The sequence below is a fragment of the Chiloscyllium plagiosum genome, unplaced genomic scaffold (assembly GCF_037043375.1).
Source record: "Chiloscyllium plagiosum isolate Xiang-an unplaced genomic scaffold, Cpla_swu_hap1 HiC_scaffold_8, whole genome shotgun sequence".
Taxonomy (NCBI): Eukaryota; Metazoa; Chordata; class Chondrichthyes; order Orectolobiformes; family Hemiscylliidae; genus Chiloscyllium; species Chiloscyllium plagiosum.
Genome location: NW_028270146.1, coordinates 108665335 through 108689420, shown reverse-complemented (window position 1 = coordinate 108689420; position 24086 = coordinate 108665335). Strand labels below are relative to the sequence as shown.

Genomic DNA, 24086 nt, shown 5'->3' with positions numbered 1-24086 from the left:
GCAGGCAAGAACACAGCAGGGAATAGGGGAAAACTGATGATTAAACTGCATTTATTTCATTGCAAGGGGCCTGACAGCTAAGGAAGATGAACTCAGGGCATGGATTGGAACATGGGACTGAGAGATTTTCGTTATTACAGAAACAAAGCCAGGTGGATCAAGAGAATCCACGAAAATCACAGGGGCTTTAGGAATACACTTTGGGTGGAAATCAGGAATGCAGAAAGGGTACATGAAAAAGGCTCGGCAGAGAAGGTGAGAAGAGGGATATGTTAAAAATAAAGACATGGGGGCTAATTGTTGCACAGAGGGTGGTTTGGGAGTGGAATGAACTTCCTGAGGAAGGGGGGAATGTGGGTACAAATACAATGTTTAAAACACAATTGATTAAGTACAGGAATAGGGAAGGGTTAGAGGGATATGGGCCAGCAACAGGCAGCTGGGATGCGTTTAGTTTTAAGTTATGCTTGGTACCAACTGAAGGGTCAGTTTCCATGCTGCATGGCTCTATGACAAGAATATAGTTTTATTCTATTATTTAAGAAAGGCTGCAATGGAAAGCCAGGGAACTTAAGACCAATTAGCCCAACGTCAGTGGTGGGTAAGTTGTGAAAGTGATTCTACCAGACAGGAGTCACATTCATTTGGAAAAGCAAAGATTGATGAAAGATAGACAGCAGGGCATTGTGCATACAAAGTCAGGGCTCACTAACTTGATTGCTTTCATTGAAGTTGTGACCATACATTGTCTACACCAACGTCAGAAGGGCCTTTGACATGGATTAGCATGATATACTGGTTAGTAAGGTTAGATCACATGGGATCAGGGAGACTTCGCCAATTGGATACAAAATTGGCTTGACAGTAGGAGACAGAGGGAGGTGGGAGAGGATTGTTGTTCAGACTGTAAGCCTGTGACCAGCGGTGTGCCATAAGGATCAGGGCTGGGTCCACTGATGTGAATCATCTACATAAAAGATTTGGTTGAGAATATAGGAGTCATTGTTTGTAATTTTATGGATGGTCAAATTAATGGTGTAGTGGGCAGTGAATACAGTTATCAAAGGGGATCTCGACCAACTGGGGCAGTGGACCAAGGAATGAAAGATGGAGTTGAATTCAGGTGTTGGATTTTGTTAGGACAAACCAGGGAGGACTAACATAGTTAATGGCAGGGCCCTGGGCAGTGTTGTCAAACAGAGAGAGACCAAGGAGTGCAGTTACATTGTTCCTTGGAAATGGCAATCACAGGTGGACAGCTTGGAGAAAGCAGCATTTGGCACACTTGCCCTCATTGGCCAGCACTTGTAACATTATCCTAAATATTTCCCTTGGGTGGGGAGGCTATGGGGTGAACTTCTCAAGGTTTACAAAATCTTGCGGGCCCTGAGTAAGGTGAAAAGCCAAGGGTAGGTGAGTCCAAAACTAGAGGGTATAAACAGGAGGTGAGAGAGCAAGGATTTAAAGAGGGAGCTGAGGGGCAACATTATCCACAGAGTGTGGTGCATTGATGGAACGAAGTGCCAGGGGCACATGAAGAAACAAGAACAATTACAACATGGAAAAGACATTTGGACAGGTACATGGAGAGGGGAACATTTGAAGGGATATGGGCCAAACACAGGCTGAAGCGATTTGTTCAGTTTGGTAAACCTGGTCAGCATGGACTAGTCGGACTAAAGGTTTATTGGAGGAGGAGACTACAGAGATAAGGCATGTTGGAGACACTGAAGCAAGTTACAGAGACAGGGATGGTAGGCTGGAATGCAGCACATTTCAAATATGTGGAGGGACGAATGAAGAAAAGGGAGGAGGTTACAGGGACTGGAACTGATGTATGAATTACACACTTTTGAAGACACTAGTCAAGGAGACATAACATAGATACAGTTTTGGAGAGGGAGCGCAGAACAGAAAGATCCAGGCAGCAGTCCCAGCCTCTCATGGGAAGCCTGCTTTCCCCTCTGTTATACTGATGCTCACTAAGACAGCACAGACATGGATCGATAACTGTGACACTCCCAATGCTGACTCAGTACAAAGTAAGTTAAAGCAGGGGTGGTGATTGAGTATGGGGTGTGTCTGTACTGTGGTCCCCCTCCAGCGCTGTATCTGTGTCATGTCTTGTTAGCCAATGTTTAGAGCCCTCTCATTGCTCTCTGCTCTGTGCATGTGAGTGATCTTACCTCACTGCAGGATTTGTTGAAGGCTCCAGATTTCCCTGCACTTTGAAAATGGTTGGTCAGCCAGAGAGACAATGAAGTGATGGACGAAACACCCAGCAGCTGGGAAGGCTACTGAGTCAGGAACTTCCTGAGTACCTACAGGAGTCTGAGAGATAGACAGATTGGGAAATTAGACATATGCAGTGAGGGTTACACAAGGAGAATGATACTGTATCCCACAGAGATCTGGAAAATACCAGTCTCCATTCTTGGCATGTGGTGCTGTGTCACTCTGGAGTGGAGAATTCTGTTGGCTCAGGATGTGGAGTAGCTGGAAGTGAGAGACACTGACAGACGCAGTAATTAGACCCACACAGTGAGGGAGACCACATGGAGAGATAATGAGTGAGATTACCAGAGTTCAGGATGATTTCAGGATCAAACAAATATGTAGGAAAAACGGCTTTAGCTTCATGACACACTTCATGATGTATCAATGCTCAGGGATAAGCAACCGGTGAGCAGGTGAATTGCTGGCCTAGTAGTATTATGCTAAACCTCAGCAAATGTTCCGTGGAGGCAGGTTTCAATCCCACCATCAGAAATGCAGAAATTTGAAATCAATAACTAAAAGAAAAGGTCATTAACAGTCGATAAATACATATGAAACCATTGCTGGTGAACCAAAAAAAAAAAGCCCAATCACTTGTCCTTTCAAGAAGGACATCTGCCCAACCTCACGTGGTCTGCACGACATACCCACAGCAAAGTGTTTGCCTCTCAATGACCCTCTGAAATGGCCAAGCACGTTACTCAGCACAAGGGCAGCTAGAGTTGGGCAAGAAAGGCTGGTCAGCCAGAGACACCCACATGCCATACCTGATTTTAAAAGATAACCCATTGGCATGGTCCCACTGGAACCCTGCTGGTACCAGTGTCCTGACCAGTCATGTCAGTAGGTTTATGGACATGGCTTTAAACTGACAGAGAGGATGCAGGGACAGGATTCAGGTGAAAGGAGCTTTCCAAATCCACAGAGGAAAGGTGAAGTATGGGAGCAGCATGGGAATGTGACTGAAGACAAGCAGAAAGGAACAGGATGGAACAGTGTTTAATTAAAATTGTACATCAGGAAATCGGCTTGTGACAGGAAATTGTGGGATTTTTTTTGGAATGGGTAATGTCTCTTCAATAAGGTCGATTGATTTGTGAAACAGAGATAAAAGATTTAGACACCAGTGTGACGTGGTAACAGGGTGAACAAAAAGTGGACATAAATATTCAATGTCTGGATCAGTGGTGCTGGAAGAGCACAGCAATTCAGGCAGCATCCGAGGACAGGCAAAATCGACGTTTCGGGCAAAAGCCCTTCATCAGGAATAAAGGCAGAGAGCCTGAAGCGTGGAGAGATAAGCTAGAGGAGGGTGGGGGTGGGGAGAGAGTGGCATAGAGTACAATAGGTCAGTGGGGAAGGAGATGAAGGTGATAGGTCAGGGAGGAGAGGGTGGAGTGGATAGGTGGAAAAGGAGCTGGGCAGGTCGGACAAGTCCGGACAGGCCAGGGGATCGAGTTTCTGGAGGTTAGAAGCTAGGATGAGGTGGGGGAAGGGGAAATGAGGAAACTGTTGAAATCCACATTGATGCCCTGGGGTTGAAGTGTTCCGAGGCGGAAGATGAGGCGTTCTTCCTCCAGGCATCTGGTGATGAGGGAGCGGCGGTGGAGGAGGCCCAGCACCTCCATATCCTTGGCAGAGTGGGAGGGGGAGTTGAAATGTTGAGCCACTGGGCGATTTGGTTGATTGGTGCGGGTGTCTCGGAGATGTTCCCTAAAGCGCTCTGCTAGGAGGCGCCCAGTCTCCCCAATGTAGAGGAGACCGCATCGGGAGCAACGGATACAATAGATGATATTAGTGGATGTGCAGGTAAAACTTTGATGGATGTGGAAAGCTCCTTTGGGGCCTTGGATAGAGGTGAGGGAGGAGGTGTGGGCGCAGGTTTTACAGTTCCTGTGGTGGCAGGGGAAAAGTGCCAGGATGGGAGGGTGGGTCATAGGGGGGCGTGGACCTGACCAGGTAGTCACGGAGGGAACGGTCTTTGCGGAAGGCGGAGAGGGGTGGGGAGGGAAATATATCCCTGGTGGTGGGGTCTGTTTGGAGGTGGCGGAAATGTCGGCGGATGATTTGGTTTATGCGAAGGTTGGTAGGGTGGAAGGTGAGCACCAGGGGCGTTCTGTCCTTGTTGCGGTGGGAGGGGTTGGGTCTGAGGGCGGAGGTGCGGAATGTGGATGAGATGCGTTGGAGGGCATCTTTAACCACGTGGGAAGGGAAATTGCGGTCTCTAAAGAAGGAGGCCATCTGGTGTGTTCTATGGTGGAACCGCTCCTCCTGGGAGCAGATACTGCGGAGGCGGAGGAATTGGGAATACGGGATGGCATTTTTGCAAGAGGTAGGGTGGGAAGAGGTGTAATCCAGGTAGCTGTGGGAGTCGGTGGGTTTGTAGAAGTTGTCAGTGTCAAGTCGGTCGTCACTGATGGAGATGGAGAGGTCCAGGAAGGGGAGGGAGGTGTCAGAGATGGTCCAGGTAAATTTAAGGTCAGGGTGGAATGTGTTGGTGAAGTTGATGAATTGCTCAACCTCCTCGCGGGAGCACGAGGTGGCGCCAATGCAGTCATCAATGTAGCGGAGGAAGAGGTGAGGAGTGGTGCCGGTGTAATTACGGAAGATCAACTGCTCTACGTAGCCAACAAAGAGACAGGCATAGCTGGGGCCCATACGTGTGCCCATAGCTACCCCTTTGGTCTGGAGGAAGTGGGAGGATTCAAAGGAGAAATTGTAAAGGGTGAGGACCAGTTCGGCCAAACGAATGAGAGTGTCGGTGGAGGGGTACTGTTGGGAACGTCTGGAGAGGAAAAAACGGAGGGCTTGGAGGCCCTGGTCATGGCGGATGGAGGTGTAGAGGGATTGGATATCCATGGTGAAGATGAGGTATTGGGGGTCGGGGAAACGGAAGTCTTGGAGGAGGTGGAGGGCGTGGGTGGTGTCTCGAACGTATGTGGGGAGTTCCTGGACTAGGGGGGATAGGACAGTGTCGAGGTAGGTAGAGATGAGTTCAATGGGGCAGGAGCATGCTGAGACAATGGGTCAGCCAGGGTGGTCAGGCTTGTGGATCTTGGGAAGGAGGTAGAACCGGGCAGTGCGGGGTTCCCAGACTATGAGGTTGGAAGCTGTGGGTGGGAGATCTCCTGAGGTGATGAGGTTCTGTATGGTCTGGGAGATGATGGTTTGGTGATGGGGGGTGGGGTCATGGTCAAGGGGGCGGTAGGAAGAGGTGTCCTCGAGTTGGCATTTGGCTTCAGCGATGTAGAGGTCAGTGCGCCAGACTACCACTGCGCCCCCTTTGTCCGCTGGCTTGATGGTGAGGTCAGGATTGGAGCAGAGGGATTGGAGGGCTGCGCGTTGTGAGGGTGAGAGGTTGGAGTGGGGGAGGGGGGTCGACAGGTTGAGGCGGTTAATGTCCCGGCGGCAGTTGGAAATGAAGAGGTCGAGGGCAGGTAATAGGCCAGCGCGGGGTGTCCAGGTGGATGCAGTGTGTTGGAGGTGGGCGAAGGGGTCCTCGGAAGGTGGGCGGGAGTCCTGACTGTGAAAGTAAGCTCGGAGGCGGAGGCGACGGAAGAATTGTTCGATGTCACGGCGTGTATTAAATTCATTGATGCGTGGACGGACGGGGACGAAGGTGAGTCCTTTGCTGAGGACTGATCGTTCGTCCTCAGTGAGGGGGAGGTCTGGGGGGATGGTGAAAACTCGGCAGGGCTGGGAGCTGGGAGCTGGTGTGGGTGTAGAGCTGGGAGTGGGGTCGGAGCCAGTACCTGGAGTGGGTGTGATGGTGGGGGGAATGGGGGTAGAGTCATGAGCAGGGGTAGTGTTCCCCTCGGGGTTCTGGGGGGGTGGGGATTCAATGGTTCACAACCTTGCGGAAACTCAGGCAAAATGGGTAATGCTAACAATAATGGATAACAAAGGCATTACAGAGAAAGCATTTGGCCTCAGATCATGAAGTAGAGTCAATCTGAATGTAAATTCTGGCTACAACTTGCCAATGACACAAGCAGCAGAACAGTTTTAGCCACCGAACAGCATTCCATTGCTCATCACTGCATTAAACAAGAACTCATTGGAATTTTTTAACAAACACATGGTGATAATTTTGGGAAACTTCAATATTCACAAAGTCTGGGACAGTCACACTGACAACAGTGATATTGGAAGAGGAGTTCAGAAAAATTTTTTCAGTGTTTCTTTGAATAACAAATTGTGCAACTGGCTAGAGACATAACTATCTCAGAGCGATCGTTGTGTGATGAAACTTCGTGAATGAGTAATGTCACCTGGAGAGATCCTCTGTGAAATTGTGATAAAGTGCGGTTTAAAGAAATGTAAAGTTTTAAAGTGAATCACAGAAAGGACAAGCTATAACTAGAAACAAAACAGCCAATTACATGGGTTTGAGATGAGAACTGACCAAGGTAAAGAGGCGAAACAAACTGAAACATGTGTCTGTAAATGAACAGTGGAAAACATTTGAAGTAACTGTGTAAAACACTCAATAAAAGGACATTCCATTGAAACAGACAAAACCTCAGCAAGAAATTCCCACTGGCCCCTCACTCAGGACAAAATGTATCATATTAGATTATGAGGCTGAGAAGATCACCACAAAGTACTTAAAATCCTGAAGTGAGAGTGTGTTTTAGGAGTAAGTGTTAAAGGGATTGTAAAGGGTCTGCTAGCAGAAGGAGGGCAGTGGGAAGGGGAACATTGTCAGGGTTTAATGTCACAAAAGGAACAGGGAGAAGTGAAGGTGCTGGAGATGGTAAGAATGTTATAGAGAGTGGTCAGGGCCTGAACAGTGTTACAAAGCCAGTACGGATTGCTGCAGCTGGAGGGGTTTGCAGAGGTAGGGAGGGACATATGTATTTTTATTTATTCATTCATGGGATGTGGGTGTCTTGCTAACTACCCAGAGGACAGGTCAGGGTCAGCCATACTGCAGTGGGTCTGGAGTCACATGTTAGCCAGACCAGGTTAGAACGTCAGATGTTCTACACAAGAGGAGGTCAGTGAACCAGATGAGTTCTTCCCACTGATCAACAATGCTTTTATGGTGGCCTGACCAATGTCTTGTACAGATACAACATGACATCCCAACTCCTCCTCTTAATGCTCTCCCCAATGAAGGTAACCATCCCAAAGACCTGCTTCACCAGCCTGTTTCCCTGTAACACCACTTTCAAAGAACTGTGTACCTGCATCACTGGGTCACTGACTGACAACACCACCCAGGGCCCGAACATTAACTGTACAAGTCCCACCCTGGTTTGTTTTACCAAAATGGCACACTTCACATTCATTTAATTAAACTCCATCTGCTATTCTTCAGCCCACTATCCCAGACTTCATCACTGTCCAGTTTACCACCAATTTCAGTGTCACCCAAAAAACTTACTTAACTTCCTTAACAATATTCCCATCCAAACCATTTATCCAAATGACAAACAACAGGGGACCCACTCCACCGCTGGTCACATGTCTCCAGTCAGAAAAACAACATGTCCCCATCACCCTCTGTCTCCTACCATCAAGCCTAATTTTCTGTCCAGTTGACTAGCTCGTCCTGAATGCCATATCCTTTTACACTGATCTGAGCTTATTACCCAGTTTACCGTACGACATGTTGAACACAGAATAGTACAGAACAAGACCCTTCGGCCACGATGATACGGCAATCTTTTATCCGACTGTAAAATCAAAAAGAAAAGTGGCAGACTGAGATTAATTCAGATAAATGCAAGGTGCTGCATTTTGGGAAAGCAAATCTTAGCAGGACTTAAACACTTAATAGTAAGGTCCTAGGGAGTGTTGCTGAACAGAGACCTTGGAGTGCAGGTTCATAGCTCCTTGAAAGTGGAGTCGCAGGTAGATAGGATAGTGAAGAAGGCATTTGGTATGCTTTCCTTTATTGGTTAGAGTATTGAGTACAGGAGTTGGGAGGTCATGTTGCGACTGAACAGCACATTGGTTAGGCTACTGTTGGAATACTGCGTGCAATTCTGGTCTCCTTACTATCGGAAAGATGTTGGGAAACTTGAAAGGGTTCAGAAAAGATTTACAAGGATGTTGCCAGGGTTGGAGAACTTGAGCTCGAGGGAGAGGCTGAACAGGCTGGGGCTGTTTTCCTTGGAGCGTCGGAGGCTGAGGGGTGACCTTATAAAGGTTTACAAATTATGAGGGGCATGGATAGGGTAAATAGACTAAGTATTTTCCCTGGGGTTGGGGAGTCCAGAACTAGAGGGCATAGGTTTAGGGTGAGAGGGGAAAGATATAAATGAGACCTAAGGGGCAACGTTTTCACACAGAGGGTGGTATGTGTATGGAATGAGCTGCCAGGGGAAGTGTTGGAGGCTGGTACAATTACAACATTTAAGAGGCATTTGGATGGGTATATGAATAGGAAGGGTTTGGAGGGATATGGACGGATGCTGGCAGGTGGGACTAGATTGGGTTGGGATATCGGGTCAGCATGGACGGGTTGGGCCGAAGGGTCTGTTTCCGTGCTGTACATCTCTATGACTCTAACTTCCATAAGCTTCATTTTATTATCATCCATGTGCCTATCCGGGAGTATATTAAATGTCCCTAATGGATCTAATTTTACTGCCACCACTGGCAGTGCATTCCACTCAGCCACCACTCTGTATGTAACGAACCTACCTCTGAAATCTCCCCTTAAGCATCCGCTAATCACCCGAAAATTATACCCCCTTGTAATAGCTATTTATGTCAGGGTAGAAAATCTCTCTCTATTCACTCTATGACTTTCGTCACCTTGTTCACTTCTGCCAAGTCACCCCTCACCCTTCTTCACTCCAATGAGAAACGTCTGAGCTCCCTCAACCTTTCTTCATAAGACATGCTCTCCATTACAGGCAGCATCCTGGTAAATCTCCTCTTTACCCTCTCTAAAGCTTGCACATCCTTCCTGTAATGAAGGGACCAGAACTGAACACAATATTCCAAGTGGGGTCTAACCAGAGCTCTGTACAGCTGCAGCATAACCTCAAAGGTTTAAAACTCAATCCCCAAACTAATGAAATCCCACACAATATATTCCTTCTTAACAAGCGTATCAGCTTGCGTGGCTACTTTGAGGGATCTAGGGACTTGGAACGCAGGATCCCTCTGTTCCTCCACACTGCAAAGGATCCTGCCTTTAACTCCGTATTCTGCATTCAAATTCAATCTTCAACATGAATGACTTCACACTTTTCCAGATTAAACTCCATCTGCCATTTCTCCGCCCAGATCTGCATCCTGTCAATGTCCCGTCGCGACCTACAACATTCCTCCACATTATCCACCACTCCACCAACCTTCGTGTCATTGGCAAGCTTACTAACCAACTCTTCCACTCACACATCCAAGTTATTCATAAAATCACAAAGAGCAGAGGTCATGTAACTACTCCATGCAGAAAACCACTGGTCACTGAGCTCCAGGATGAATTATTTCTATCTATCATCACCTTCTGTCTTCTGTGGGCCAGTATTTCCGTATCCAGACAGATAGGTTTCCCTGTATCCCAGGCCTCCGTACTTTCTGAATGAGCCATAAAGATGTTTTGACACATTCTCAAAAGATTCAATAAGATTTGTGAGGCATGACCTGCCCCTTACAAAACCATGCCGACTATCTCTAATCAAACTATGGTTTCCCAAAGAATAATAAATCCTGTCTCCCAGAGTCCTCTCCAATAATCTGCACACCACAGACATAAGACTGACAGGTGTGCAATTCCCAGGATTATCCCTATTCCCTTTACTGAACAAGGGAATAATATTTTCCTGCCTCCAATCATGTGGTCTGACTCCAGTGGACAGTGAGGGTGCAAAGGTCATCACCAGGTGCACAGCAATCCATACCCTCGCTTCGTGTGATAACTTTGGATGCATCCAGTCTGGCTCAGTGACTTATCTATCCTTATCTTTTACAAATTTCTCAGCACATCCTCCTTCTTAACATCCACCTGTTCACGTACATCAGCCTGTTTCACGCTGTCCTCACAAACGACACGACCCTTCTCAGCAGTGAATACTGAGGCATAGTATTCATTAAGGACCTCCCCTACCTCCTGTGACTCCAGGGACAAGTTCCTTCCACTATCCCAGATTGGCCCTATCCTCACTCTGAACATCCTCTTGTTCCTCGCATAAGTGGAGAATGCCTTACGATTTTCCTTATCCTTCCCAACAAAGCTTTCTCATGCCCCCTTCTAGTTGTCCTAAGTCCATTCCTTGGTTCCTTCCTGGTACCTTCAGAGAATCCCTACTATGTGAAAACGGGCAATTTGACCCAAGAACTCCATATCAACCCTCCAAACAGTACCCAACACAGCTCCATTCCTCCAGCCTATTACTCTCCATTTGCCCTGACTAATGCGCCAAACCTACCCATCCCTGAACACTATGGGTAATTTAGCATGGCTGAGTCACCGGCTGTAGGGGGAAACCAGAGCACCTGGAAGAAACCCACGCAGACACGGGGAGAATGTGCAAACTTCACACAGACGCCTGAGGCTGGAATCAAAATGGAGTCCGTGGTGCTATGAGGTAGAGTGCTAACAATTGAGACACCGTGCTGCTCCATGTTCCCCTCTCGAAACCTGTCTGACTCTTGCTTCCTCAAACTTAAGTAAGCCTCATTCTTCCTCTTGACTAGATGCCAAAGTCCATGTGGACAACGTTGACTGCTCTGCCTTCATCTATCTTTGGCCACCTTCTCAAAGAGTCAATCTGGTTTGTGCAACATGGTTTTCCACTCACAAAGCCCTGCTGACCATCTTGAATCAGCCCTTGCCTTTGTAAATATAAGGAGCTCCTTTATCTCAAAAACTCCTCCAACAACTTCCCCATCACTGGGCTCACGGGGCTGTAATTTCCTGGCTTTTCCCTGCAGTCCTTCAGCGATGGAACAGCATTAGCCAACCTCCAGTCTTCCAACACCTCACTGTGTCTGTTGATAATATAAATATATCTGTTGACGACAATGCAATCTCTTCCCTATCTTCCTACAATATTCTAGGATCGACCTAATGAGCTGCTGAGGATTGACCTACCTTTATTTGTTTTAAGATTTCAGCACATTCTCTTCTCTGGTGAGGGTTCTTTCCAAGACATCACTATTTATTTCCCCAAGTTCCCGAGCTTCCGTGTCTTTCGCCACAGTAAATACTGACAAGATTATTTTGTCTAATATCTCACCCACCTTCTCTGGTGCCACACATGGGTGACCTTATTGATCTTTAAGAGGCCCTATTCTCTACCAAGTTACTCTTTAGCCCTTATTGAAACTTGCGTAAAGGCTTCTGATAATTCAAATACACCATATCCCCTATACCACTACACCCCTCCTGCAAACTTACAATTCTACCATTTATATTCACACTAACAAATTAAATCCAACAGGCTCAAAAACAAATTCTCTTTTATCACATGTGTTTCTAAGTGGCCAGTTATTGTATATTGACATATCCTTTCCAACAATTCGTGTATGCTCCCGACTTACTGTCAGGCTAACAATATTTGGTTTCAGAATGACAGCAGAATGGGCTCAGGGAGTTCTTGTTTATCAATCTGAAAAAGGTAGCTTACAGGGTCAGCAGGTAATAGAGAAGGTACGTCAAATGCTGGCATTTATTACAGAGGGAATGGAGTCTAAAAATAGGCAGGTCTAGCTAAAACTATGCAAGGTACAAGTCAGACCACACCTCGAATACTATGAACAGTGTGAGTGCCCAAAAGAAAGATATTGTCGCATTGGAGGCAGTCCAGAGAAGGGTTACTCGGCTCATTCTGGGAATGGAGGGATTTTCTAATGAGAAGAGGTGGAGTAGGTTAAGGTTGAACCCATTGAAGTTTAGAAAATGAGAGAGAAATGGAATGAAACATCCAAGATTCTGAGGGGCTCTGATCGGGCAGATGCTGGGAAGTTAGAAAATAGAACAGTAGAGCACAGCAGCAGGCCCTTCGGCCCACCACGTCTATGCTGTCCAAGATACTATTCTAACTCATACCATCTGCTTGTACATGGTCCATATCCCTCTATTCTCTGCCTGTTCATGTTTCTATCTAAATCCCACTTCAAAAGTTTACTCAAATTTCTGCTTCTACGACCTCCCTCGGTAATATCCACTCTACGTAAAAAAAACTTGTCTCACACATCTCATTTAAACTTCCTCTTTCTCACCTTAAACCTATGCACTCCAGTATTTGAAACTTACACATTGGAAAAAAGATTCTGACTATCTACATTATCTATCCCTATTCCAAATGTTATATTCCTGCACCTGGTCACCTGTCAGCCTATGATACTCTCACAAAACAATCCAACTTTGTTTAATTTCCTCTTACACCTAACACACTCTTAAAAACCCTAACACAGGTAACGTGCTGATAAACGCATTTTGTACCCTCTCCAAAGCCTCCACATCCTTCCTATTGTGTGGAGATGAGACCTGCACACAGTACTCCAAATGTGGCCAAACAAACATTTTATACAATTACGACATCAGATGTATACCCACTTTACCCAACATTGTGACTGATGAAGGCCAGTGCTCCATTTGCTTTCTTTCCCATCTGAAACACTTCTGTTGCCATTTTCAGGGAGTTACTGACTTGCACCAAGATCCTTCTGTCCCTCAGTATCCTAACTTTCTACTTGAATTTGACATCATCTCACTTGTCCAGATTAAACTCAATTTGCCACTTCTGTCTAACTCTTCTATTGTTTTGTAACCTCCTGCAGATTTTAATGAATCAGGGAAACAAGGGTTGTGTGGAAAAGGCAGGAAAGTAGAGTTGGAGAGTATCAGGTCAGCTATGATCTGATTGAAGGACAGAGTATACTCAATGGGCCAAATGGCCACATTCGCCTCCTACATCTCGTGGTCTGAGCACAAACTCAATATATCCTGCATAATATTATGGGTCACTGCTCACAAAACTCCTTTACAATGGGATTATTGGATATTTATTAGTACACAGCATTTGATCTACAAATATGATATGATGTTATAGAAAACTATCTCACATACAATCTAGGATTCTATCCGTTACAGCACTGATACTCATTGCTGTATCAGTCGGCATGGAGACCACTGTCACACACAGTTACTGTACTGCCCTTGCCATAAGTATATTCAGTGTCCTGACTGTAACCATATTGACATTCCCATCACTGTCTGGTGCCTACAAAATAATACCTGCTAACGGTTGCTGCTGCTTGCTTATTCTCAGCTCCACTTTTGATATTCAGATCCACATGACTGTCTCATTAATGCATTAACCTCATCCTTCCTTCACAACTTGTTGGCTTTTTGCCTAGTCTGTTTTTTGGGACTAGATTGGGTTGGGGTATCTGCTCAGCATGGATGGGTTGGACCGAAGGATCGGTTTCCATGCTGTACATCTCTCTGACTCTATGATTCTATCCCAACAAACCTTCAGTATTTACCTCCCAGCGATGGTCATTCTGCAGCTAAATCTCCTAAATGACAGTTCCATCATATCTGTTCACTGTCATTCCATCTGCCTCATAGCGAATACAGGGAGTCATTCCTCAGTAGTGGGGGGGTTGAACAAATGCGTAGAGATTACAGAGATAGGGAGGCTTACAGGGACTCGAGGATGTTAGGGTTAAACAGAGTTACACCTGGTCAAGAATATCAGTGGGACAAAGGAGTTTGGGGATTGGAGGAATTTACAGAGATAGTGGGAGCTGGATTAGATTCTGGAGATAGGGATAGGGATGGAGAAAGGAAGAGGTCGGCAGACTGAGAGGCACAGTCGGGGCTGTTTCATCTAGGAGATTATTGTGCATACTAACAGAGATATGGAAGGTTGTCGTGACTGAAGACATTTACAGATATAAGAAGGCTTGTAGGCTCTGGAGGCTACAGAGATAGGAAGGCAATGGAGAATGCCAGGTTGGCGAGTTGGAGACAGTTATACAGATAGGGAGGGTTACACAAACTGAAAGAGGTTCCTGTGGTCGGGAGGGGTATCGTGGCGGGACTGAGGGTGAAATTTAACAAGATAAAGATCAAAGAGTTGGAGAAGGATAAGGAGATTACAAATTTTTCACAGCTAAGGAAGGGTTGTAGGAGCTGGAGAAGATTACATAGATAGGGACCGATGGAGAGGTTAAAGACAAATACATTGACACGGAGGGTGGTATTGGTAGGAGGAGCTTACAGGGATAGATAGGACTGTCAGGGTTTATAGGGATGAAGGAATTTAGTATCTACTGGAGAAGTTTAGGGATTAGTGTGTTAGGGACTGGACAACCTGACAAAGACAAAGACAGAGGTGTGGTGTGGACGAGAGGAGATTACAAACAGAGAAAGGATTATCGGGACTGGAGGATATTACAGAGATCACGAATACAGCATGGGTCAGGACTGATGCCTGCAATCCCCTGTGCTGTCGCATCAAGGACCAGTACAGCAGAGGTGAAAGCAGGACCCTCACAAGATGGTTGGAATGAAGCCTAGAATGTTGCTGTTCCTTGCCCAGCTCTGCATCTATGTCCAGTCTTCCAGGTCTGAATATAGAAGTCTACTACCTCCACCCTGTGCTGTTTACTGTGAGCGATCTTACCGGCTGCAGGATTTACTGAAGGTTCCAGATCTCCCTCTCCATCTCTCTCTGGCTGACTAACCAGCTTCAATGAGGCGATGGATGAGACAAGAGTTAGGAACATCCTGATTACCTGCACGAGACAGAAATAGACAGAATGGGAAATTAGACTGATGCAATAAGGATAACCCATGCAGAGTGGCACTGAGTCCAGCAGAGATCTCGGAAATCCCAGTCTCCATCCCTTGCCTGTGCTGCTGCGTCTCTCTGGAGTGGACAATTCTGTTGACTCAGGATCTAAGAGGGAGAAATACTAACAGAGGCAGCAAATAGACCTACACAGCGAGCGATACCACATGGAGAGATACTGAGTGATATCACATTATTAGACACTGCATTAGCAGGGAATTGTTTCAATTTATAACAAACGCACTGGGATAATTGTGAGGGGATTCAACCTTCCTATCTCATCATCTCATTGGCGGTGAGTCACAGACGAGGCTGACTCTCTGCCACCCTCGGGGTGGGGTGGGCAGGGGGAGGTCTGGAGTTGGCTGTACAGACCGATGTGGCTTTCCACAGACTCTGTTACACTCTGTTGCAGAAGGTGGCCATGGGAATGGGGTGGGTGGGGCGTTGGTGTGGTCATGCGCTCCTTGTGCTGATTTCTCCTGGATTCCCATTTTCCCCACAGAAAGTCTCAAGGTGCTCGACACTTTCCCAATACTCCTCCCCCACTTTGGACGATCTTGGTCCAGGACTTATCAGATTTGATTAAGAGATGAAAACAAAACTATCAATTCTGAAGAAGCCAACATTTAGAAATGTGGACACATTTGTTAAAGAGATCGCTAGGGAGTCTCCGAGCATGAGGAGGTCAGTTGGAAGAGGAAACATGCTCAGTGTTTAATCAGATGATCGGAACAGGGAGAGGTGAAGGTGCTGGAGGTGGGGAGAGTGTTACAGAGAGGAACAAAGTCCTGAACAATGTTACAAAGCCAGTACGAATTGCTGCAGCTAGAGCTGTTTGCAGAGGTAGGGATGGGCATCTGTATTTTCATTGATTCATTCATGGCCTGAGGATGTCAGCGGATGGACCAGCATACATTACCCCAGTGCTAATTGCCCCGAGGCAGCTCAGAGTCAGCCATATTGCTGTGGGACTGGAGTCACATGTGAGCCAGACCAGGCAAGAATGCCAGATATCCCTCCCTAAAGGACATGCGTGAACAAGTTGATTTTTACCAGATAATCAACAATGCTTATACAGTGGCCTCACTAACGTCCTGTACAGATACACCATGACATCCCAACTCCTACTCTCAATGCTCTGCCCAATGAAGGGGAACCATCCCAAATGTCTGCTTCACCAGCCTGTCGACCCGTGTTGCTACTTTCAAAAAACTATGTACTTAAGTCCCTGGGTCACTGATTGACAACACTACTCAGGGCCCGAACATTAATTGTACAAGTCCAGCCTGGTCTGCTTTACCACAATACAACATCTTGCATTTCTCGACCTGTTCTTCCTCACCTCACTGGTCCAGCAGTACTGTTGATCCCATTATACTCTTCGATAACCCTCTTCACTGTCCACATTATCACCAATTTCAGTCTCACTCACAAACTTGCTAACCATGGCTCCTGTATGATCATCCAAACTGTAAATGATGCACAACAGTTACCCAGCACCGAACCCCATGGCACACCGTTGGTCACAGGCCTGCAGTTTGAGCGGCAACCCTCTATGAACATGCTCTGTCACCTTCCGTCAATCTGTTTTGTATCTATTTAGTGAGCGCTCCCTGGTTATGTGTGATCTAAACTTACTATCCAGTCTGCTATGCAGAACCTTGTCAAAGGCCTTGATAAAGTTCATGTGGACATCGTGTACTGCTCTGCTTTGATCTCTCACTCATCTCCCTCATCTCCCTCCACACTCACATTTGAGGCATGATTTCCCATGGACAAAGGCATGCTGACGATCGTTAATCTGTCCTTACCTTTCCAAAGGAATGATGATCGTTTCCCTCAGAATCTCTTCCAACAACTTACCACCCCTGCATCAGTCTCACTGGTCTGTAGTGGCTGTCGATGATGCAAATATCTCTGGGAGGGGCCCTGCAATTTTCTCCCTCGCTTCTCACAAGGCGCTGGGATACATCTGATCATGTCCCAAGGTTTTATCTAACCTTTATCATTTTAAGACATCCAGCACCTCCTGTTCTCCAATGTGAATTCTTTTCAAGACATCACTATGTATTTTCCTAAGTTCCCGAGCTTCCATGTCTTTCTCCACAGTAAATCTGAACACAAAATATTTGGTCAGTATCTCACCCATCAGCAGTGATTCCACACTGACAGCCTCATTGACCTTTCAGGGGCCCTATTCTCTCCTGAATTCATTTTTAGCCCTTGTTGAAACTTGTCAAAATGCTTCAAATTTCAAATATCCCTCTACTACAACTACCCTCCCCCACCCTTATCTATGCTGCCATTTAAGGTCACACCAAAATATAGAATCCAACAGATTTAAATATATTCCCCATTTATAAAATCATACATCTCCCATTGTTACTAAGTATCTAGTTATCATTTTTTGTCATATTCTTTATAGCACATTCCAGCATGTTCCCGACTCACTGTCAGACTAACACCGTTTGGTTTCAGACTGACTGCACAAAGGGTTTTGGGAATCCTTGTGAATCAATCTGAAACAGGTAGCTTACAGGATCAGCAGGTAATAGAGAAGGCAGATCAAATGCTGCCATTTATTACAGAGGGAATGGAGTCTAAAAATAGGGAGGTCTTGCTAAAATGATGCAAGGTACAAGTCAGACCACACCTAGATTATAATGAATAGTATGCGTGCCCTACGGAAAGACATTCTTGTGTTGGAGGCAGGCCAGGGAAGGTTCACTCGGCCGATCCTGGAGATGGCGGGATTTTCCAATGAGAAGAGGTGGAGTAGATTCACCGTGAACCTATTGGGGTTTTGAAGAATGGGAGAGAAATTGAATGAAACATCCAGGATTCGGAGGGGTTTTGGCAGGTTAGATGCTGTGAAGTTAGAAACTAGAACAGTACAGCACAGTAATAGGCCCTTCGGCCCACCATGGCTATGCTGACCATGATGCTATTCTAAACTAATCCCATCTGCCTGCACATGGGCGATATCCCTCTATTCTCTGCCTGTTCATGTTTCTGTCTAAATGCCCTTCAAATGTTTGCTCTCGTTGCCATCTCTCCCACCTCATGAGCAGATTCTACCCTCTTGGTAAAGACAACTGGCCTCATTCATCTCACTTAAAACTTCTCACTCTCACCTTAAACCGATGCGTCCTAGTATTTGATATTTCTACATTGGAAGGAGGATTCCAACTATCCACACTATTCACGCCTCTCCTAATGCTATATACCTGTACCCGGTCATCCGATACTCATGCAAAACAATCCAACTGCATCCAACCTCCTTACAGTAAACACATTCTCATCGAGGCAACATTCTGCCAACCCTCTGTTGCAACCTCCCCAAAACTTCCACACCCTTCCTGTGGTGTGTCGATGAGAACGACACGCAACCTTCCAAACATGGCTAAATGAAGTTTCATCCAGTCACAACATGACATGCAAAAGTCTGTACTCAATACTGTGCCCAATAAAGGTAAGCATACCATCCTCCCCCTCTCCCACCACATCCTGTTAGGTTGTTATTTTTAGGGAGCTATGGATTTGCTTCCAATGTCTCTCTGTTTATCAATGTTTCCAACTCGTCAATTACTGCACTTCTCTCTTCCATTTGATTTCGTAAATGCATCACTTCACATTTGTCCCGATGAAATTCAATTTGCCACATCTCTGCCCAACGTTCCAGCTGATCTACATACTGCTGCAACCTTGAACACTCTTCCTCATTATCCACAATTCCCCTAACTATCCCTAATCATTACATGCCTTTCCAAATGTCGTCTGCAAAATACTAATCAAACTGCTGACCTTTCCATCTGAATCACAGATATAAATTACACACAGACACCGCAGCACTGATCCTTGTGATACAGCATTGGCCACAGACGTCCAATCAGAATTCACCACTCCACATGCCTCTGTCTACTATCACCAAGAAAATATTGTATCCAACTTACCAACGGGCACAGACTGTGATTTGATCTTCCAGATCCCCCTTGCTATTTGGAAGCTGTCCATTCGAAATGACTCTATATTTTGATTCCCAGATTAAATTGGCTGTCTCACTAATGCACTGACTGCGTCCTTTCTTCACAACAAAACGGGACTTTGTTCGGTTTTTTGCTGATCCTGCCTAAATCCCTACAATCCCTCAATAATCACATCCCAGCCATGATCATTCTGCAGCCACACCTCCACAATAACAGTTTGATCATATCTGTTCCCTTCAGTTAAGGCTGTCAATTCATCTGCCTTGTTGCAAATGCATGGCGCGTGTCACCGAGAGAGGGCCTTTGAGGGATGGATAGAGGTCACAGAGTGGGAGAGATGTTTGGGGGCGCGACAATGTTGCAGGGTTAAACATAGTTACAGTTGCTACAGAATGTTCGCAGGAGAAAACATTTTATTGTTTGGAGGAAGTTAGAAAGATAAAGCATCTTTGATTAGATTCCAGAGATAGGGATGTGTATAGGGTTGTGGATCGTTACATGGACTATGTTGATCAGGGCGTAGAAATATTCACAGGATTCCAGGATGTCGTACATTTAACAACAGTTGTGGGATCTGGAGAATATCACATTGATAGGGAGGATGGTATGGAGTGGAGAATATTACAGGGAAAGGGTGGGTAGTATGGATTGGAGAATGTTGCAAGCACATGGAAGATGATATAAGCTGGAGAATGCTGCAGCAATAAAGAGGAGTATATGGACTGGAGGATGTTGCACGGACAGGGAGGAAGTTGTAGACTGGATACAGTTAGAAGGAGAGATGAATTTATGCACTGGAAGGTATGTCAGAGAGAGTGAGTGGTGTGCATGCTGCAAGATACGTCAGGGATAGGGAAGCTTGTAGAGACTGGAGGAGAGAGTGATAGAGAGTCTTGTGAGAGACCAGATTCACTTATGAGCATAGGATGTGCTCCAGTGAGCAGAGCCTTTTGCAGATAGAAATGAGGATAAAATGGCCACAAAGCAGTCACACCTATACATAGGTATATAGGAACTGAAGGAATTGAAGAGATTACACAGGCTAGGAGTGTTGTATGCAGTGGAGGAGATTAACCTGATAGGGATGCTTTTAGAGACTCAACAATGTTAGGAAATAATGGGAGTTGCAATGGTGATAGCAGGTTTCAACAATTTGGAGGATATAGACCTGAAGGAGCAATGGTACAGTAAAGGGAATTGTAGTGGCTTCCGTTTCATAAGCAATCCATAAGCACTTAAAATAGCCTGTTTGACACGTGGATTATCTCTCAACCATTCATCAGACAGCGCTGCAAATATTTCACTGGCTCTGCCTACCAGCTTAGACTGAACTAGCATGACCCAGAAGACCTCGGACCACTCTACCTGTCAAGCAAATTTTCAAATGAAATACCGAGTTCCTTGACAGTAGGGTCACAGGTAGTTAGGATAGCGAAGAAGGCGCTTGGTATGCATTCCTTTATTGGTCAGAGTATTGAGTACAGGAGTTGGGAGGTCATGTTGCAGCTGTACAAGACAGTGGTTAGGCCACTTTTGGAATGCTGCATGCAACTCTGTTCTACTTCCGATCGGAAGGATTTTGTGAAACTTGAAAGGGTCCAGAAAAGATTTACAACAACGTTGCCAGGAATGAGCTATAGGGAGAGTTTGAACAGGTGATGGCTGTTTTTTGCTGGAGAGTCGGAGGCTGAGGGTGACCTCATAGAGGTTTATAAAATCAAGAGGGGCATGGATAAGGTAAATGGACAAAGTCTTTCTCCTGGGGTGCGCGAGTCCAGAATTATAGGGCGAGGTTTACGGTGAGAGTAGAAAGATATAAAAGATAAAAAGGGGCAACGTTTTCACGCAGAGGATAGTACGTAAATGGAATGAGCTGCCAGAGGAAATGGTGGAGTCTAGTACAACTGCAACAGTTAAAAGGCATCTGGATGGGTATATGAATAGGAACGGTTTAGAGGGAGAAGGGCCGGGTGCTAGAAGGTGGGACGACATTGGGTTGGGATATCTGATCTGCAGGATGGGACCATGAATGGGTTGTGGAACCTGGAGGATGTTATGATTTGAACCACAGGTAGTGTTTGATTGGGTCTTTCAGCCAATCTTACAGATGGTACAATTGCAACATTTAAGAAGCATTTGGATGGATATATGAATAGAAAGGGTTTGGAGGGAGATAGGCCAGGTACTGGCAGGTGGGACTAGATTGGGTTGGAATATCCTGTCGGCATGGCTGGGTTTGAATGAAGGGTCTGTTTCCACGCTGTACATCTCTATGATGCTAGATCAGCTGAATGGTCCAATCAAAAATTACCTGTGGTTCAAATCATAATATCCTCCAGGTTCCACAAGCCATCCCCTGTCCCATCCTGCAGGTTCAATGAATCCCGGAACCTCTCATCTTCTGCAAGTCCCACGTCCCTTCCGACATTTGTACCATCCTCCAGTTTCTGCAGCCCTTCATACCTCTTACATGGCCCAGACTCTCCAACTCCTCCTTCCTCTGCAATGTTCCCCAGAAGGGCACTGGAGGATGGTGGGTGTTACAGAGATAGGGAGGGACATCAGGACGGGAGGATTTTGCAGACATTAGGAATATAGGGACTTTAGGAGGTTTCACAGTTTATGAGTGTTATAGGGACTGGAGGAACTTACAAAGATAGGGAAAGTTTTAGATTAGAGGATTCTGCAAAAAACCTTTACGTGGTTAAAGGCAGGATTCTTAGCAGCGTGCAGGAACAAAGGGATCCTGTGTCCCTCAGGTTACCACCCAAGTTGACAGGCTGTTAAGAAGGCAGATGGTGTGTTGGCTTTCATTAGCAGGGGGATTGAATTTAAGAGATGCGAGATTTTGCTGCAGCTCTACAGAACCCCAGTTAGACCACACTTCGAATATTGTGAACAGTTCTGTTCGCTTCATTATAGGAAGGATGTGGAGCTTTAAAGACAGTGCAGAGGAGATTTAGCAGGATGCTGCCTGGACTGGATGGCATGCCCATAGAAGGTAGATTGTGGAAACTAGGGCTTTTCTGATCAGAGCGAAGGAGGAAGAATGGTGACATGATAGAGGTATACAAGGGAAAGAGAGGCATAGATAGAGTGGATAACCAGAGACTACTTCCCATGGCGAAATGGCTATCACAAGGAGACATAAGTTTAAGGTAATTGGCGAAAGGTTTAGCTTAGATATCAGAGGGCTATGGGCCAGGTGCTGGCAGGTAGGACTAGATTGGGTTGGGAAATCCTGTCGGCATGGAAGAGACTGGTACGTTATTTACACAGAGTGTGGTGGGTGCGTGGAATGGACTGCCAGCCATGGTAGTAGATTCAGACACATTACAGACATCTAAGCAACTCTTTGATAGGCACATCAATGATAGTAAAATGTAAGGTATGTAGGTTAGTTTAGTCTTCAGAGTAGGATAAAAGGTCAGCACAATATTGGGGGCGGAAGGGCTTGTACTGGAATGTGCTATTCCATGTTCTAAATAGCAAGGGTTATGATGGCAGCAAGAGGTTTCGGGAAGCAGGAGAGGATGCGATCTGAATGAAGTGACACAATAGGAGGCGTTGCTAAGGTTGTATGAGGTAACAGAGTCAGCAATGGTCTGATCTGGAGCAGATAACCCAGACTGGGAGGGGTGTGGGGACTGGAGGTGCTTTCACAGGAAGGGAGGAGCATAGACGCACAGGAGGTTACAGAAATGTAGAGAGCTATCGGGTCTACAGGAGTTCATGGAGATGGGAGGTTGGGAGGAATGGTGCAGTTTACAGGGCTAAGGATGTTGGTCGGATGGGGTATTTTACACAGACAGGAATGTTTCAGGTGAATGGATCTGAGTACAGAGATAAAGTGGGTTGTGCAGATTGGAAAAACAAATAGACATATGGAGGGTAGTCGTGACTGAAGATGTTTATATTTACAGGAAGGCTGAGGTTCTGCAGGTTATTTAGATAAAGGGGGTGTGGAATCATACAGATTTTCCAAGTGATAAAGACAGCAATTTTGGTTGGAGACATTTTCACAGATAAGGGAGCATTAGTAACCTCCTGGAGTTTGGTCAAAGTGGGAAGGATTGTAGGGAAGGGTGATGTTTACACATGTAAGAGCTGGAGAAGATTATGGGAATGAGTTAATGGATGGAGACACTGGAGTAGCTGACATTGACAGGGTGGGTGCTGGCAATGAAAAGATACCATATAGATAGTGGGTCTTGTAGGAACTGTATTGAAAGAGTCACGGGCATTGGAATGACTTCTGCAGATTGGGAGTGTTACAGGGACTGACAGGATTGTAGAGTCTCCACAGATTGATTGTATCTTTAAGAATAGAAGAGTTTATGTAGATACGGAAATCTTAACCCCAATGCATGCAGTCTTCATTTCAAGACCAGAGCCTTATTATCCCACATCAGCCAACGATCCCTAACCCTGCCAGTTTTTTCCCTTTACCCCTATGGGGCATTCGGGTCCTGGATTCTTGATATCACACTTTGAAAAGCCTCCCATTTGCCAGTTGTTCTTTTTCCTTCAAACAGACTCACCCGATCGATTAGAATCATAATGTGGAGGTGCCGGTGTCGGACTGGGGATGGACAAAGTTAAAAATCACCCAACACTCGGTTCCAGTCCAACCGGTTTATTTGAAAGTACTAGCTTTCAGAGCACTGCTTCTTCATCAGGTAGTTATGGAGCACAATCCTAAGGTACAGAATTTATAGCAACAGGATGGCAGTGTCATGGAATATAATATCAAACAAATTTAGTTTAAGCCTTTCATCTGTTACAGTGATCACCAGTGCTTCAAAGCGAGTTGGATTATAACTGGGCGTTGTGCAATTTTAAATTCACAGCATTGACGCCTGCCAGATCCTGCAGAATGGCCCCAAACCTGGCCCTGTTTCAGTTTTCCTCTTCAATCTGTGGACCTGCTGATCTTTCTCCATAACTATGTTAAAACCAAGACAGTTGTGGGCACTGGACCCAAAGTGCTCTCTGAATGAGGGGAGGTCCAGTGTTGCACCTACCTGAGTAGAGCAGGGCCCTCTGCATATTG

General features: G+C 45.9%; 1 long non-coding RNA gene across 1 annotated transcript in view; it reads right to left on the bottom strand.

Moving 5' to 3' along the window:
• Positions 1-24086, bottom strand: part of LOC148149488 (uncharacterized) — a 92566-nt gene that overhangs the window by 22575 nt on the left and 45905 nt on the right. The window contains exons 3-4 of the long non-coding RNA XR_015757784.1: positions 14877-14988; positions 2187-2331 (exon numbers count right to left, since the gene is read on the bottom strand). This is a non-coding gene — a long non-coding RNA (uncharacterized LOC148149488). The remainder of the gene's footprint in view (positions 1-2186; positions 2332-14876; positions 14989-24086) is intronic.